Below are 14,134 nucleotides of genomic sequence, written 5' to 3' on the forward strand. Positions count from 1 at the left end.
AAGCGCCCGGTCCTCGGGCCCCAGGGTGGTTGGTCGCTGTTCCTGCGCCTCGGTGCCGGTCTGCCTGGCTCCCGGGGGCGGAGAGCGTGGGCTCGTTGCGGCCAGAGGCGTCGGGAAGGCCGGAAGTAGAGTGTGCAGCCTGCCGGAGGGTGGCGGGGAGGCGGGGCAGAGAAGCACCACCTGTCTCCCAGGAGCTCCTGCGAGTCCGCAGGGAAGGGCGGCGCGGGGGCCACTGGGACATGGAGTCCGGGGGGGCGGGGCCTGTCCCAGCAGCGGTTCCGGCTCTCAGCCGCGGACGTGCGCCGGTCCATCCTCCGCGGAAGCTCCTGGCCTCCCTCCGGCGGTTCCCGGTTCCGTGCAGACTCCGTTCGCATTCCCACTCAGCTCTCCGTAAACTCTTCTCACCTCCTCTGGGAAGACTCTGGATTTCCGCAGCCCAGGCCTGGGTCCCCTCTTTGATCTCACTGCACCTGTGCGCTCGCCCCTCCGTGAAGTGAGAGCGCGGTGCAGGGGCCCTCGCCGCACTCGGGATTAAACCGGAGATCCTTAGCCGGCCCGAGGCTCTACCGGATCGCCCTGGCCACACGGCCTTTGCCTCTGTTGATCCGCTGCCCAGAATGTCCTGCTCTCTAGCTGTCACCTTCACAGGGCACCAGGGGGTGAGGAGCCCGAGGTCTCGTCGGGGGAGGGATGGCACCGCCCAGGTCTGGGGAGTCCTGACGAGCCGTTTTAGAAACATGCGCTGGCATTGACAACAATCTTTATTGGTTTTTGAAGTTGCAACGGTAACAAATGGCCATTGCAAAAGAAAAAAAATCACAATAATCAGAGATCTATAAAGGAAAACGTGAATGTCCTCCAAATTCTTTCCCAAGGATTGCCAGCTGGGGATTTGTTTTTCAGGATCGTTTTCTGAACATTTATAACGGCAGCTCCTGTGTACACACAGGCATATACGCCCGCAGAGGTAAGTTCTAAAATTTTAACACTAGTGGCATCGTGTCGAGTGAGGAGGTCTACAGCTTACTTTCTTGTGTGGCATCATAGAGTGGACATCTCTTCCTGTCCGTTGTTGATCTTGGCTAGTTGAGCCTCTCAAGCTCTGTAGTAGTCTGCCGTGGAGGAAGGAAGGCCTCCCAGGGCGGGAGCCAGCTGTTGCTCTCCCTCCACCTGGCCCACTCTGGCTGCACTGCAGCTGTCATCAGCTTCCACCGTCCCCTTCCTGTCTGTTCTCTACATCACTCTTCCAAGTGCCCCTCAGACTGCATCCTTTGCTTGCTCAGACCCTCCATGGGCACAGACCTTCTGCTAGTTCCTGCCAGCACCTCTGCTTGGCTGCTGTGGGGGTTCTTTCAGTTCATTGAGATACTGGGTTTGTTTGCATCCATGTCCCTAGGAGCAGCCATTTTACCTTGGCCCAGTCTGGCCTGAGCTCCCGAGAGCTTCCCTGTAGGGCTTGGCTCACTATCCTCTTAAGTGGATTTCCACTGCCAGCTGTCCTCCTGAGGGCACAGATGGGGAGGTTGAGGCTGGAGGTGTCCCCTGCCAGGTTGCCAGCTGGCCAGGTCTGGGGACAGTTTCCCCAAAGCAAGTGGCCTTGGAGGGTGTGGGTAAATGAAGGGGTGTGGGTGGTCCGTGGCCCTGACTGGGTGCATGTGTGTCCCAGGAAAACAGTGAGTGCGGCCTGAGTGAGGGCAAGGGAGGCCAGCTTCCTGAGGTCTTGCCGTGGCAGGTGACCCAGCATCTCTTGATCAGGAAGAGCTCGTGATCATCAAGATGGAGGATGAGGCCACCCCATGGTATCCTGAACCCCTTTCCAACCCTCAGCTCCCAACCCTGCCGCCTGGGCTTGGTAGGGACCCCTAGCAGCGCTTCTGTAGCTTTTGCTATGAGAAGGCAACAGGGCCCTGCAAGGCCCTGGCCCAGCTACGAAAGCTGTGCTGCCAGTGGTTGAGGCCCGATGTGTGCTTGAAGGAGCAGGTGCTGGAGTTGCTAGTGCTGGAACAGTTCCTGGGTGTGCTGCCACCTGACGCCTGGGTCTGGGTGGAGTCCCAGTGTCCTGAGAGTGGTGAGGAGGCTGTGGTGCTGCTGGAGGACCTCGCTTAGATGTTATGGGAGTCTAGCGAGCCACAGGCACCTAGGGGCTGGTCAGGAGGCCTGGGGGTCAGGGAATGTGCAAGGGGACACAACCCAGGAACTTGAGGCCTGAATGCCTGCCCGTACTGCCCAGGCCCTCAGTGTTCTCATCACTGGGAACGTGACTGAGAAGCTGCCACATGCTTGGAGCCTTTTCTGGCCTCTGAGCCTTGCAGAGGTGTGAGCTTGAGGTTGGTATGACATGTCACCCTCTTGGGGTATACTGGGCTTCCTTTCTCTTCCTTTTCTCCTTCCTCAAAAGGTCACTGAGTGCATGCTAGGTGCCAGGCCCTGTGGGTTCAGCAGGGAAGGAGACAGGCAAAGTTCCTGCCCTGTTGAAGCCTAGTCTGGTTGGAGAGTTGGACATTGAGACCACCAGTCACAATTAGGGTATTCTTCTTTGGAGGGGTTGGGGGCAAGAGGAGGTGAGCAAAGAGGTAGACTTGGCCAGGGGTGGCTTTGCACTTCCTGCCGTGTGATGTCTTCACCTTGGGCCACATATGCATCTATACACCTGTGAGGAGATGACAGCCATGAAACAGGTAGGAGAGATGGTCAGTTACAATGTCACTTGTCCTGGCATTTGTTGACTCACATATTCACACAGATCTATGCAGAGCCTTTGCCTGTTGGCCCTCTGCATCAAGAGATAGAAACCATAGCACTTAAAAAAAAAAAAAAAAGCACTTTTACTAAGCTGTAATTCACATACCAAGAAAGCATACAATTCTTGGGTTTTAGTGTGTTCACAAAGTGTGCAACCACCAGCACTGTCTAATACCGTAATTTAATTACCTCCAAAGAAACTCCGTGCCCATTAGTGGTCACTCCCCATTCTTCCCTCTCCTAATGCCGTGGCAGCCAGTAATCTCCTTTGTGTCTCTCTAGATTTGCTTATTCTGGACATTCCATTAAATGGAATCATACAGTATGTGGCTTTTTATGACTGGCTTCTTTCATTGAGGATAATGTTTTCGGTGTTCATCTATGTTGTAGCATGTCAGCACCTCACTCATTTTTATGGCTAAATAACATTCTGATGTATGGATATATCCCATTCTGTTTATTCATTTATCCATTATTGGATATTTATGTTGTTTGCACCTCTTGGCTGTTGTGAACATGTATCTATGTGTTTTTGCGTGGACAAATGTCTTCATTTCTCTTGATTATATACCCAGGAGTGAAAGTGCTGGGTCCTTTTGAGGAACTTCTTTTAAAGACTTTATTTTTTTCCCCTTTTTCTCCCCAAAGCCCCCTGTGTACATAGTTGTGTATTTTTAGTTGTGGGTCCTTCTAGTTGTGGCATGTAAGACGCCGCCTCAGCATGCCTTGATGAGCGGTGCCATGTCCGCACCCAGGGTTCAAACTGGCGAAACCCTGGGCTGCTGAAGCGCAGCATGCGAACTTAACCACTTGGCCACAGGGCCGGCCCCTTTTTGAGGAACTTCTAACATACCACTTGTTTTAACAGAGGGAATTTGATGTAAAGAATTTAACGTAGGTATTGAAGGAGTAAAAAAGGACAAAAAGAACCCTCAGGTGTCATGGTGGTAGGCACTGCAGGGGACACTGCACTTCTAGAGCTGTGGGAACAAAGGGAAAAGGTTGGAGTTATGACAGAAACTCAAAGGAGGGGCTGGGACCCAGACCTCTGAGGAGGGGCTGCTGCTGGATGGTGCTGGGGTCTCGAGGAGGACATGATGAAGCTGGTTCTACACTTGCTGGAAAAGCTGAAAACTGGATTCAGCTACTGCTGAGGAAAACCTTGAATACACATGACTGGTTTTCACCGAGGCCTGAACCTGAGGTGCAGGTGAGACATCTTGGATGCGTGTGTCTGTGGTCCTCATGGGGTGTTGGGTTGTACTGCTGGGCTCTTTTCTAAGCCCATTGCCAGCGTTTTGAGGCAGGCTATCTCCTGAACAACAGCAAGCATTTGCCTCCTCCTTAGAGGTTTTACCCCGGTTCCAGTTCCCAGCTTCCCACTGAATCGATGCTTAAGTGACACACACTAAAAAGAGACTTTGCATTGTAACGATGTGCATGTTGGAACAAGAGCCTACTGGTCACTGAATGGGCTCTGGCCTGGTACTCATGTGGATCCTGTGGGGCATGCTTGGTTATGTCCACTCAGCCTTGAAATCCCATGGTTTCCAGTTCGCCACAATTCACATTTACATCAAGACTCCTGCCTTTGCTCTATGTCCTTACTTAATCTTGGCCAGATCCCTGAGCTCTTCCTTGACTGTCACTGTTGCGGTGTGTTTGGGGGTCCCCAAAACCACCATTAGGCTCAATGATTTGTTAGAAGAAGTCACAGAATTCAGCAAGATTGTTATACTTATGATTATACTTTCTTACAGTGAAAGGATATAGATTAAGTTTAGCAAGGGAAAAGGTGCATAGTCTGGGAGATCTCAGGCATGAGCTTCTAGATGTCCTTTCCCAGGGGAGTCATGTGGACGGTGCTTAATTCTCCCAGCACTGATGTGTGACAACACACACAGGGTGTTGTCAACCAGAGAGGCTCACCTGAGCCAGGTGTACTGACTTTTTATTTGGGTCAGTCACACAGTCATGACTGACCTAAGTTACTCAGTCTCAACTTCCCCCAGAGGTCACACTGATACAGTGTGGCCCAAGGTCACTACCTTAAGTCACCTTGTTAGCAGAATCTATCTGGCCCAAGGCCTTAGGTAAACAAAGATACTCTTAACAGGCAGAATATTCCAGCAGTTAGAGATACCTCCCAGGAGCAGGTCAAGAGCCAAACCTTTGGAATGTTAGGATTTGGACAACCCAGGCCTGCTGAGTCAACCCTTTACTGCACACCTGGCTGCAGGTGAAGGAAGCTTCTAATGACTGTTTCCTCGTGTTTCAATGACTTGGGTTCAGGGGCCTTGGGTGTACTCTTGAGGTATGCGTATGTATGTGGCCCAGAGTGGGGCTGCATGCCAGCCAGGGCAGGGAATTCTGTGTGATATAGAGGGCAGGCCCATGTCTTGTCCAGCTCAGTCTCAGGCCACTGGCCAGCCCAAGCTGGTGCAAGGAACACTTGAGGACACTGGCCATATGTTGACTGCCTGATTGATTGATTGCCTTCGGTGCTGACCCCTGTGTCCTCAAGGTGGAGCTGAGGACACTGACTCCCCTCTCCCCTCAGTGTTGGCCCCTCCTGAGGACCAGTGTTCTGGTGACCTAGCAGAGCCAGCCGAGCCCTTCACAGATGGAGCTGAGGTGAGCTGTGAGTCCTCCAAAGTCAGAGATGCCACATCCTGCTGTCCATGTCCCCAACCTTTCACCACCACGGGCCATGGAGGGTCACATTCAGTAGCTGTGTCCAGCAGCTCCCCCAACACACCTCCCTTATCCTTAGGCCTGACCCAGGAGCCTGCCCTGTAGGCTCCCCCAGCTCATGCTTCTGAGAGCCAGGCCTCCCCAGGCTCACACTGCCTGAATAGTGGAGTAGGTGCTTGTCCCCACAACTCAGGACCCCAGCGCCCAAACCCACAGGCACAAGAGTGAGGTTGGGGCCCAGATAGATTGGTTGCCTGGTCTCTTCTGGCTGTGGACAGACAGCAGTGCTGCCAGAAAAGCCATAATCCAGGTTTTATCCTTGGCACCCAGTTGACTATTTATTTATTTATTTAAAGATTGGCACCTGGGCTAACAACTGTTGCCAATCTTTTTTTTTTTTTTTCTGCTTTATCTCCCCAAACCCCCACTGTACATAGTTGTATATCTTAGTTGCAGGTCCTTCTAGTTGTGGGATGTGGGACGCCGCCTCAACGTGGCCTGACGAGCGGTGCCATGTCCGCACCCAGGATCCGAACCCTGGGCCGCCGCAGCGGAGCACGCGAACTTAACCACTCGGCCACGGAGCTGGCCCCCCAGTTGACAATTTAAAATGGCATCAGATAGCCCCAGAGGACACAGACTTGTGGGCAGGACTGACCATACCAGCCTGCAGCGAGGCCTGGGCTTCCTCTCCTGTCTAGGGTGCCTCGGCTGTGCCTCCTGGGCTGTCTCTGATCTTGGCTTTGCTTCTCTCAGGCTCCTCCCCATCTCACTGTCCACCCCTGGGCTCTGCCTGACTTTTCAAAAGTGGGTTTTCATTTATTAGTTTAGTTGTAGTTTCTCTTGCACAGAGGTAGAAAGAAATATGCTAATCTTGTCTGTCCTCTCACTTTTAAAAAAATTTCAAAATATATGTGCATTATAAGTAATTCAAACGTTAACAAAAGTATGTAAAATTTCAAGCCTCCCCCCTCGTCTGCCTCTCTGAGATGGCCACTGTTACCCGTCATGTGTCCTTACTCCCTTCTCTCATGTATGCACATGTATGTGTGTTGAGCAGTACATAGACGTTTCCAAAGAAAGCCCCGTCAGTGCTTTGCACCCCGTTGTTTTCACCTGGTTTCATGTTGGGGGCCCTTCCACTCTCACAAATGTTTTTATTTATTTATTTATTGAGGAAGATTAGCCCTGAGCTAACATCTGCTGCCAATCTTCCTCTTTTTGCTGAGGAAGACTGGCCCTGAGCTAACATCTGTGCTCATTGTTCTGTACTTTATATGTGGGATGCCTACCATAGCATGGCTTGCCAAGTGGTGCCATGTCTGCACCCAGGATCTGAACTGGCGAACCCCAGGCCGCCGAAGTGGAATGTGCGAACTTAACCACTGTGCCACTGGGCCAGCCCCTTTCACAAATGTTTTTTTATCAGCAAATAATTTATTATCTCAAGTGAACTCAAATACATGGTTTTAAAAGCCTTGATGAATTCTCAAGTGTGATTTTATTACATCTTGGGCCTCTTGGAGCACAGTGTACCCAGTTTTTTAGTGGAAGCCCATGAGAAAGCCAGGCTTACTGTGCAGCACCCTGGGCACGGTGTCCCTGACACCTGCTCACTGTACTGAGCTCTTCCTGTGTTCAGAGGTGGGGCTCGCGGAGCTGGGTGGACATCTAGTCAGGAGAGGGGTTCCACTTGTTTTCTGGTCCTCTCACCCTTCAGCTGGGCTTCAGGCCCTGCAGACAGTAAGGGCTGACCCCAGAGGGGCCTCCAAAGAGACTCAGGGATCCAGAGGGTGGGCCTGGGTGGGAGGATTGCCTGCCACACACCTTTCTGTTCTGTTCCTCTGGGGCCCTGGATGCTTGTCACCCTGTCCTGTCCTCTGAAATGATGCTGTGCCCCAGCTGACTGGATGGGCAGAGGGAGCAGAGACTTCAGCCTGTGGTGGGTGAGCTAGTGAGCACTCACCAGGCCTCCCAGCATCCTCATGGTTGCACGCACTCTCTGGCCAGACCTGGGTGCTAATTCTCCCTCTCCCCTTGTCCTCCCCTCTCCCTGGTCTCTCTGGCCTGCACTCTCTCTCTCTCCCAGTTTCCATTTGACTCCTACCATGCCCCTTTGACTCTCTTCTTCCCATGGACACGGGCTCATTCCAACTGTTGGTGGCGCTTGGAGACCAGGCCCTGCATCCCACATGGGAAGACTAGGGGCCACATGATGCCCTGCAGAAGGAGGCCTGCAGGGAGGTGACCCATTTGGGTAAGGATGCGGGTTTCTGGGTGTGGGTTGGTCTTATTGTAAGATACACAGGTCCTCAGGTGAGTGGTCCCTGTTTCCAGCCATGGGCCCCACCTAGAGGAATCCTTTACCTGAGCCTGCCTGCCTCCTGTGAGATTTGGAGGGGCTAGCCCAGGGGTTTGGTCAAGGGCTAAACTTGGCCTCAAGGTTTTGCTTGAGAGCTCAGGTGCCCACATATCTTGCATCTGCCTGCCATACACACCTGTGCACACCTGGCTGAGGTGTGCCCAGACCCAACCTCAGATCACACACATGAAATGAGGACTGCCTGCTGGCTGGACCTCTTCCTATTTGGGTGTCTTTGCCATTCGTTGTAGAATCAGAGTCAGATGAGAGCCTGACTTTAAACACCATTTTTGGGCATATTAATCAGATAAGGGAAGAGTCACTTGACCTTAGTTGGCCGTGGGATGTCTGGCACCTCTCCATCTAGGAGTCCAAGCCTGCTGGTTAGCGTGTGCCCAGCTGCCGTGGTGGGGACACCTGGTTGAGTGTTTTCAGTAAATGGCCTTCCCTAAACCTTCATTAGTTTCCAGCTGATACTGCTTCCCACTGTTGTCACAGCTCCCAAATACATCCAGAGAGAACCTCAGGTATGATGCTAGTTGACACTTTTATCATTGCTTTAACCGTTTACTGTCTAAAAAGAAGGCAATTCTATGTATTTCACAAGTGACAAGTACAGTGAGATAGTCAAACGAGTGAAAAATGCCAAACTAGAAAAGAGGAAGTCTTCCCTCTCATTCCACCGACTGAAGTGATTTGATGTTGTGTGCATCAGGAACGAAGACATACTGATCATCCCTGTCAGAAGGCAACACCAGCTTTCACTATTACATCAAAAATGAGAACATGGGGTGGGCTGGCCTGGTGGCACAGTGGTTGAGTTCGCACATTCTGCTTTGGCAGCTGGGGGTTCACTGATTCAGATCCCGGGTGCAGACATGACACCGCTTGGCAAGCCATGCTGTGGTAGGCATCCCACATGTAGAGTGGAGGAGGATGGGCATGGGTGTTGGATTGGGGCCGGTCTTCCTCAGCAAAAAGAGGATTGGTGACAGATGTTAGCTCAGGGCTAATCTTCCAAAAAAAAAAAAAAAAACAAAAACCGAGAACATGGGAATGATGTCAGTGTCATGGTGGAGTGAGCTTGCCTGGGACATTCTCCGCTCCAAAACACAAGAAAAAGGAGCAAACATATTTGAACAGAAACTATCCTAATACCACAGGAATACTAGGGAGAGTCACAGCAGCCAAACGACAGGGTTTAGGGTCAAGAGTCAGGGTCAGGGAGTTAGGGTTAGGGTTAGAGGTTAGGGTGAGGGTTAGGGTCAGGGTCAGGGTCAGGGGTCAGGGGTCAGGGTCAGGGTCAGGTTAGGGTCGGGGTTGGGGTTCGGGTTGGGTTAGGGTTAGGCTTAGGGTTGGGGTTAGGGTTAGGGTCAGGGTCAGGGTCGGGGTCGGGGTCGGGGTCGGGGTCGGGTTAGGGTCAGGGTCAGGGTCAGGGCTAGGGCTAGGGCTAGGGCTAGGGGTTAGGGTTAGGGTTAGGGTTAGGGTTAGGGGTCAGGGTCAGGGATCAGGGGTTAGGGTTAGGGTTAGTGTTAGGGTTAGGGTCAGGGTCAGGGTCAGGGTCCGGTTAGGGTTAGGGTTAGGGTTAGGGTAGGGTTAGGGTTAGGTTAGGGTTAGGGTTAGGGCTAGGGCTAGGGCTAGGGCTAGGGGTTAGGGTTAGGGTTAGGGGTTAGGGGTTAGGGGCTAGGGCTAGGGCTAGGGCTAGGTTTAGGGTTAGGGGTTAGGGTTAGGGGTTAGGGCTGGGGCTGGGGCTGGGGCTGTGGCTAGGGGCTCGGGGCTAGGGGCTAGGGTTAGGTGTTAGGGTTAGGGTTAGGGTTAGGGTTAGGGTTTAGGGTTAGGGTTAGTGTTAGGGTTAGGATTAGGGTTTAGGTTTTAGGGTTAGGGTTAGGGTAAGGGTAAGGGTTAGGGTTAGGGTTAGGGTTTGGGTAAGGGTAAGGCTTAGGGTTAGGGTTAGGGTTTAGGGTTAGGGTTAGGGTTAGGGTTAGGGTTAGGGTTAGGGCTAGGGTTAGGGTTAGGGTTAGGGTTAGGGTTAGGGTTAGGGCTAGCGTTAGGGTTAGGGCTAGGGTTAGGGTTCGGGTTAGGGCTAGGGTTAGGGTTAGGGTTAGGGTTACGGTTAGGGTTAGGGTTTAGGGTTAGGGTTATGGTTAGGGTTAGGGTTAGGGTTAGGGTTAGGGCTAGCGTTAGGGTTAGGGCTAGGGTTAGGGTTCGGGTTAGGGCTAGGGCTGGGGCTGTGTCTGGGGCTGTGGCTGGGGCCGGGGTCAGGGTCGGGTTAGGGTTAGCGTTAGCGTTAGGTTTAGGGGTTGGGGTTGGGGCTGGGGCTGGGGCTGGGGTTGGGGTTAGGGTTAGGGTTAGGGTTAGGCGTTTGGGTTATGGTTAGGGTTAGGGTTAGTGGGTTAGGGTTAGGGTTAGGGCTAGGGCTAGGGCTTGGGCTAGGGCTAGGGGTTAGGGTTAGGGCTAGGGCTAGGGCTAGGGCTAGGGCTAGGGTTATGGTTAGTGTTAGGTTTAGGGGTTAGGGTTGGGGTTGGGGTTGGGGTTGGGGTTGGGGTTAGGGTTAGGGTTAGGGTTACATTTGCCTACAGCTGCCAGGCCGAAAGGGCTGCCTTGTTTGCAAAGAGGCAGAGAGACCCCAAAGCATCTTGCTTAGAGCTCTTTGGGAAGCTAAGAAACAACTGGCTCTGCCCAGTGCTCTAACAGCCTACCGGCAACATCTCTTAGAGAAGCCTGTGAAACGCAGTTTCTTGGAAGGCCTGATCTGGCTGAAGTAGAACTTCTTCTCTGGGTGTGTTAGATTGGCATAGAGCTGCCCGGCCCAAAGGGCTGGCTTGTTTGCAAAGGGGCAGAGAGGCCTCAAAGCATCTTGCTTCCAGCTCTTTTGGAAGCTAACAAACAACTGGCTCTGCCCAGTGCTCTAACAGCCTAGCGGGAACGTATCTTACAGAGGCCTGTGAAATGCAGTTTCTTGGCCGGCCTGATCTGGCTGAAGTAGAACTTCTGCTCTGGGTGTGCTACATTGGCATTGAGCTGCCAGGCCCAAAGGGCTGCCTTGTTTGCAAAGGGGCAGAGAGGCCCCAAAGCATCTTGCTTCCAGCTCTTTTGGAAGCTAAGAAACAACTGGCTCTGCCCAGTGCTCCTACAACGTACCTGGAAAATCTGTTACCAAGTCCTGAGAAATGCAGTTTCTTGGCAGCCCTGATCTGGCTGAAGGAGACCTTCAGCTCTGGGTGTGGTGCATTGGCCTAGAGTGCCAGACACAAAGGGCTGCCTTGTTTCCATAGGGGGAGAGAGGCCGCAAAGCATCTTGCTTCCACCTTTTTGGGAAGCTGAGAAACAACTGGCACTGCACAATGCTACCACAGCCTACCGGGAACATCACTTACACAGGCCTGTGAAATGCAGTTTCTTGGCATGCCTGATCTGGCTGAAGTAGGACTTCGTCTCTGGGTGTGCTACATTTGCCTAGGGCTGTCAGGTGCAAAGGGCTGCCTTGTTTCCAAAGTGGAAGAGAAGCCCTAAAGCATCTTGCTTCCAGCTCTTTGGGAAGCTAAGAAACAACTGGCTCTGCCCAGTGCCCTTACAACCTACCTGGAACATCTGCTACCAAGGCCTGTGAAATGCAGTTTCTTGGCAGGCCTGATCTGGCTGAAGCAGACCTTCTGCTTTGGGTGTGCTACATAGGCATAGAGCTGCCAGACCCAATGGGTTGCATTGTTTCCAAATGGGGAGAGATTCCCCATACATCTTGCTTCCAGCTCTTTGGGAAGCTAAGGAACAACTGGCACTGAACAATGCTACCACAGCCTACCGGGAACATCACTTACAAAGGCCTGTGAAACGCAGTTTCTTGCCAGGCCTGATCTTACTGAAGTAGAATTTCTGCTCTGGGTGTGCTACATTTGCCTAGAGCTGCCAGGCCGAAAGGGCTGCCTTGTTTGCAAAGGGGCAGAGAGGCCCCAAAGCATCTTGCTTAGAGCGCTTAGGGAAGCTAAGAAACAACTGTCTCTGCCCAGTGCTCGTACAGCCTATGTGGAACATCTGTTACCAAGGCTTGTGAAACGCAGTTCTTGGCAGGTATGATCTGGCTGAAGTAGAACTTCTGCTCTGTGTGTGCTACATTGACCTAGAGCTGCCAGTCCCAAAGGTCTGCCTTGTTTGCAAATGGGCAGAGAGGCCACAAAGCATCTTGCTTCCAGCTCTTTGGGAACCTAATAAACAACTGGCTCTGCCCAGTGCTCTTACAGCCTACCGGGAACATCTCTTACCAAGGCCTGAGAAACGCAGTTTCTTGGCAGGCCTTATCCGGCAGAAGTAGAACTTCTGCTCTGGGTGTGCTACATTTGCCTAGAGCTGCCAGGCCGAAAGGGCTGCCTTGTTTCCAAAGTGGGAGAGAGGCCCTAAAACATCTTGCTTCCAGATCTTTGGTAAGCTAAGAAACAACTGGCACTGCACAATGCTACCACAGGCTACCGGGAACATCACTTACAAATGCCTGTGAAACGCCATCTCTTGGCAGGCCAGATCTTACTGAAATAGAATTGCTGCTCTGGGTGTGCTACATTTGCCTACAGCTGCCAGGCCGAAAGGGCTGCCTTGTTTGCAAAGAGGCAGAGAGACCCCAAAGCATCTTGCTTAGAGCTCTTTGGGAAGCTAAGAAACAACTGGCTCTGCCCAGTGCTCTAACAGCCTACCGGCAACATCTCTTACAGAAGCCTGTGAAACGCCGTTTCTAGGCAGGCCTGATCTGGCTGAAGTAGAACTTCTGCTCTGGGTGTGCTATGTTGGCCTAGGGCTGCCAGACACAAAGGGCTGCCTTGTTTGCAAAGGGTGAGAGAGGCCCCAAAGCATCTTGCTTCCAGCTTCTTTTGGAGCTAAGAAACAACTGGCTCTGCCCAGTGTTCTTACAGCCTACCGGGAACATCTCTTACCAAGGCCTGTGAAACGCAGTTCCTAGGCAGGCGTGATCTGGCTGAAGAAGAACTTCTTCCTTCGCTGGGCACCATTGGCCTAGAGCTGCCAGGCCCAAAGGGTTGCCTTGTTTCCAAAGGGGGTGAGAGGCCCCAAAGCATCTTGCTTCCAGCTCTTTGGGAACCTAATAAACAACTGGCTCTGCCCAGTGCTTACAGCCTACCGGGAACATCTCTTACCAAGGCCTGTGAAACGCAGTTTCTTGGCAGGCCTTATCCGGCAGAAGTAGAACTTCTGCTCTGGGTGTGCTACATTTGCCTAGAGCTGCCAGGCCGAAAGGGCTGCCTTGTTTGCAAAGGGGCAGAGAGGCCCCAAAGCATCTTGCTTCCAGCTCTTTGGGAAGCCAAGAAACAACTGGCTCTGCCCAGTGCTCTTACAACCTACCTGGAACATCTGTTACCAAGGCCTGTGAAATGCAGTTTCTTGGCAGGCTTGATCTTGCTGAAGCAGACCTTCTGCTCTGGGTGTGCTACATTGGCATAGAGCTGCCAGGCCCACAGGGCTGCCTTGTTTCCAAAGTGGGAGAGAGGCCCTAAAACATCTTGCTTCCAGATCTTTGGGAAGCTAAGAAACAACTGGCACTGCACAATGCTACCACAGGCTACCGGGAACATCACTTACAAAGGCCTGTGAAACGCCATCTCTTGGCAGGCCAGATCTTACTGAAGTAGAATTGCTGCTCTGGGTGTGCTACATTTGCCTACTTCTGCCAGGCCGAAAGGGCTGCCTTGTTTGCAAAGAGGCAGAGAGACCCCAAAGCATCTTGCTTAGAGCTCTTTGGGAAGCTAAGAAACAACTGGCTCTGCCCAGTGCTCTAACAGCCTACCGGCAACATCTCTTACAGAAGCCAGTGAAACGCAGTTTCTAGCCAGGCCTGATCTGGCTGAAGAAAAACTTCTGCTCTGGGTGTGCTACATTGGCATAGAGATGCCAGGCCCAAAGGGCTGCCTTGTTTGCAAAGGGGCAGATAAGCCCTAATGCATCTTGCTTCCAGCTCTTTGGGAAGCTAAGAAACAACTGGCTCTGCCTAGTGCTCTGACAACCTAAGTGGAACATCTGTTACCAAGGCCTGTGAAACGCAACTTCTTGGAAGGCCTGATCTTTCTGAAGCAGAACTTCTGCTCTGGGTGTGCTACATTGGCATAGAGCTGCCAGGCCTAAAGTTCTGTCTTCTTTGCAAAGGCGTAGAGAGGCCACAAAGCATCTTGCTTCCAGCTCTTTGGGAAGATAAGAAACAAGTGGCTCTGCCCAGGGCTCTTACAACCTACCTGGAACATCTGTTACCAAGGCCTGTGAAATGCAGTTTCTTGGCAGGCCTGATCTGGCTGAAGCAGACCTTCTGCTCTCGGTGTGCTACATTGGCATAGAGCTGCA

At 52.4% G+C, this 14,134-nt stretch overlaps 1 long non-coding RNA gene across 1 annotated transcript; it reads left to right on the forward strand.

Moving 5' to 3' along the window:
• Nucleotides 1-2,489: 2,489 nt before the first annotated feature.
• Nucleotides 2,490-6,918, forward strand: LOC139073593 (uncharacterized). Its single transcript, XR_011522493.1, has 3 exons — nt 2,490-3,952; nt 5,303-5,376; nt 5,887-6,918. It is a non-coding gene; the product is annotated as an uncharacterized lncRNA (long non-coding RNA).
• Nucleotides 6,919-14,134: the final 7,216 nt, after the last annotated feature.

This window comes from Equus przewalskii, chromosome 9 (assembly GCF_037783145.1).
Source record: "Equus przewalskii isolate Varuska chromosome 9, EquPr2, whole genome shotgun sequence".
Taxonomy (NCBI): domain Eukaryota; kingdom Metazoa; phylum Chordata; class Mammalia; order Perissodactyla; family Equidae; genus Equus; species Equus przewalskii.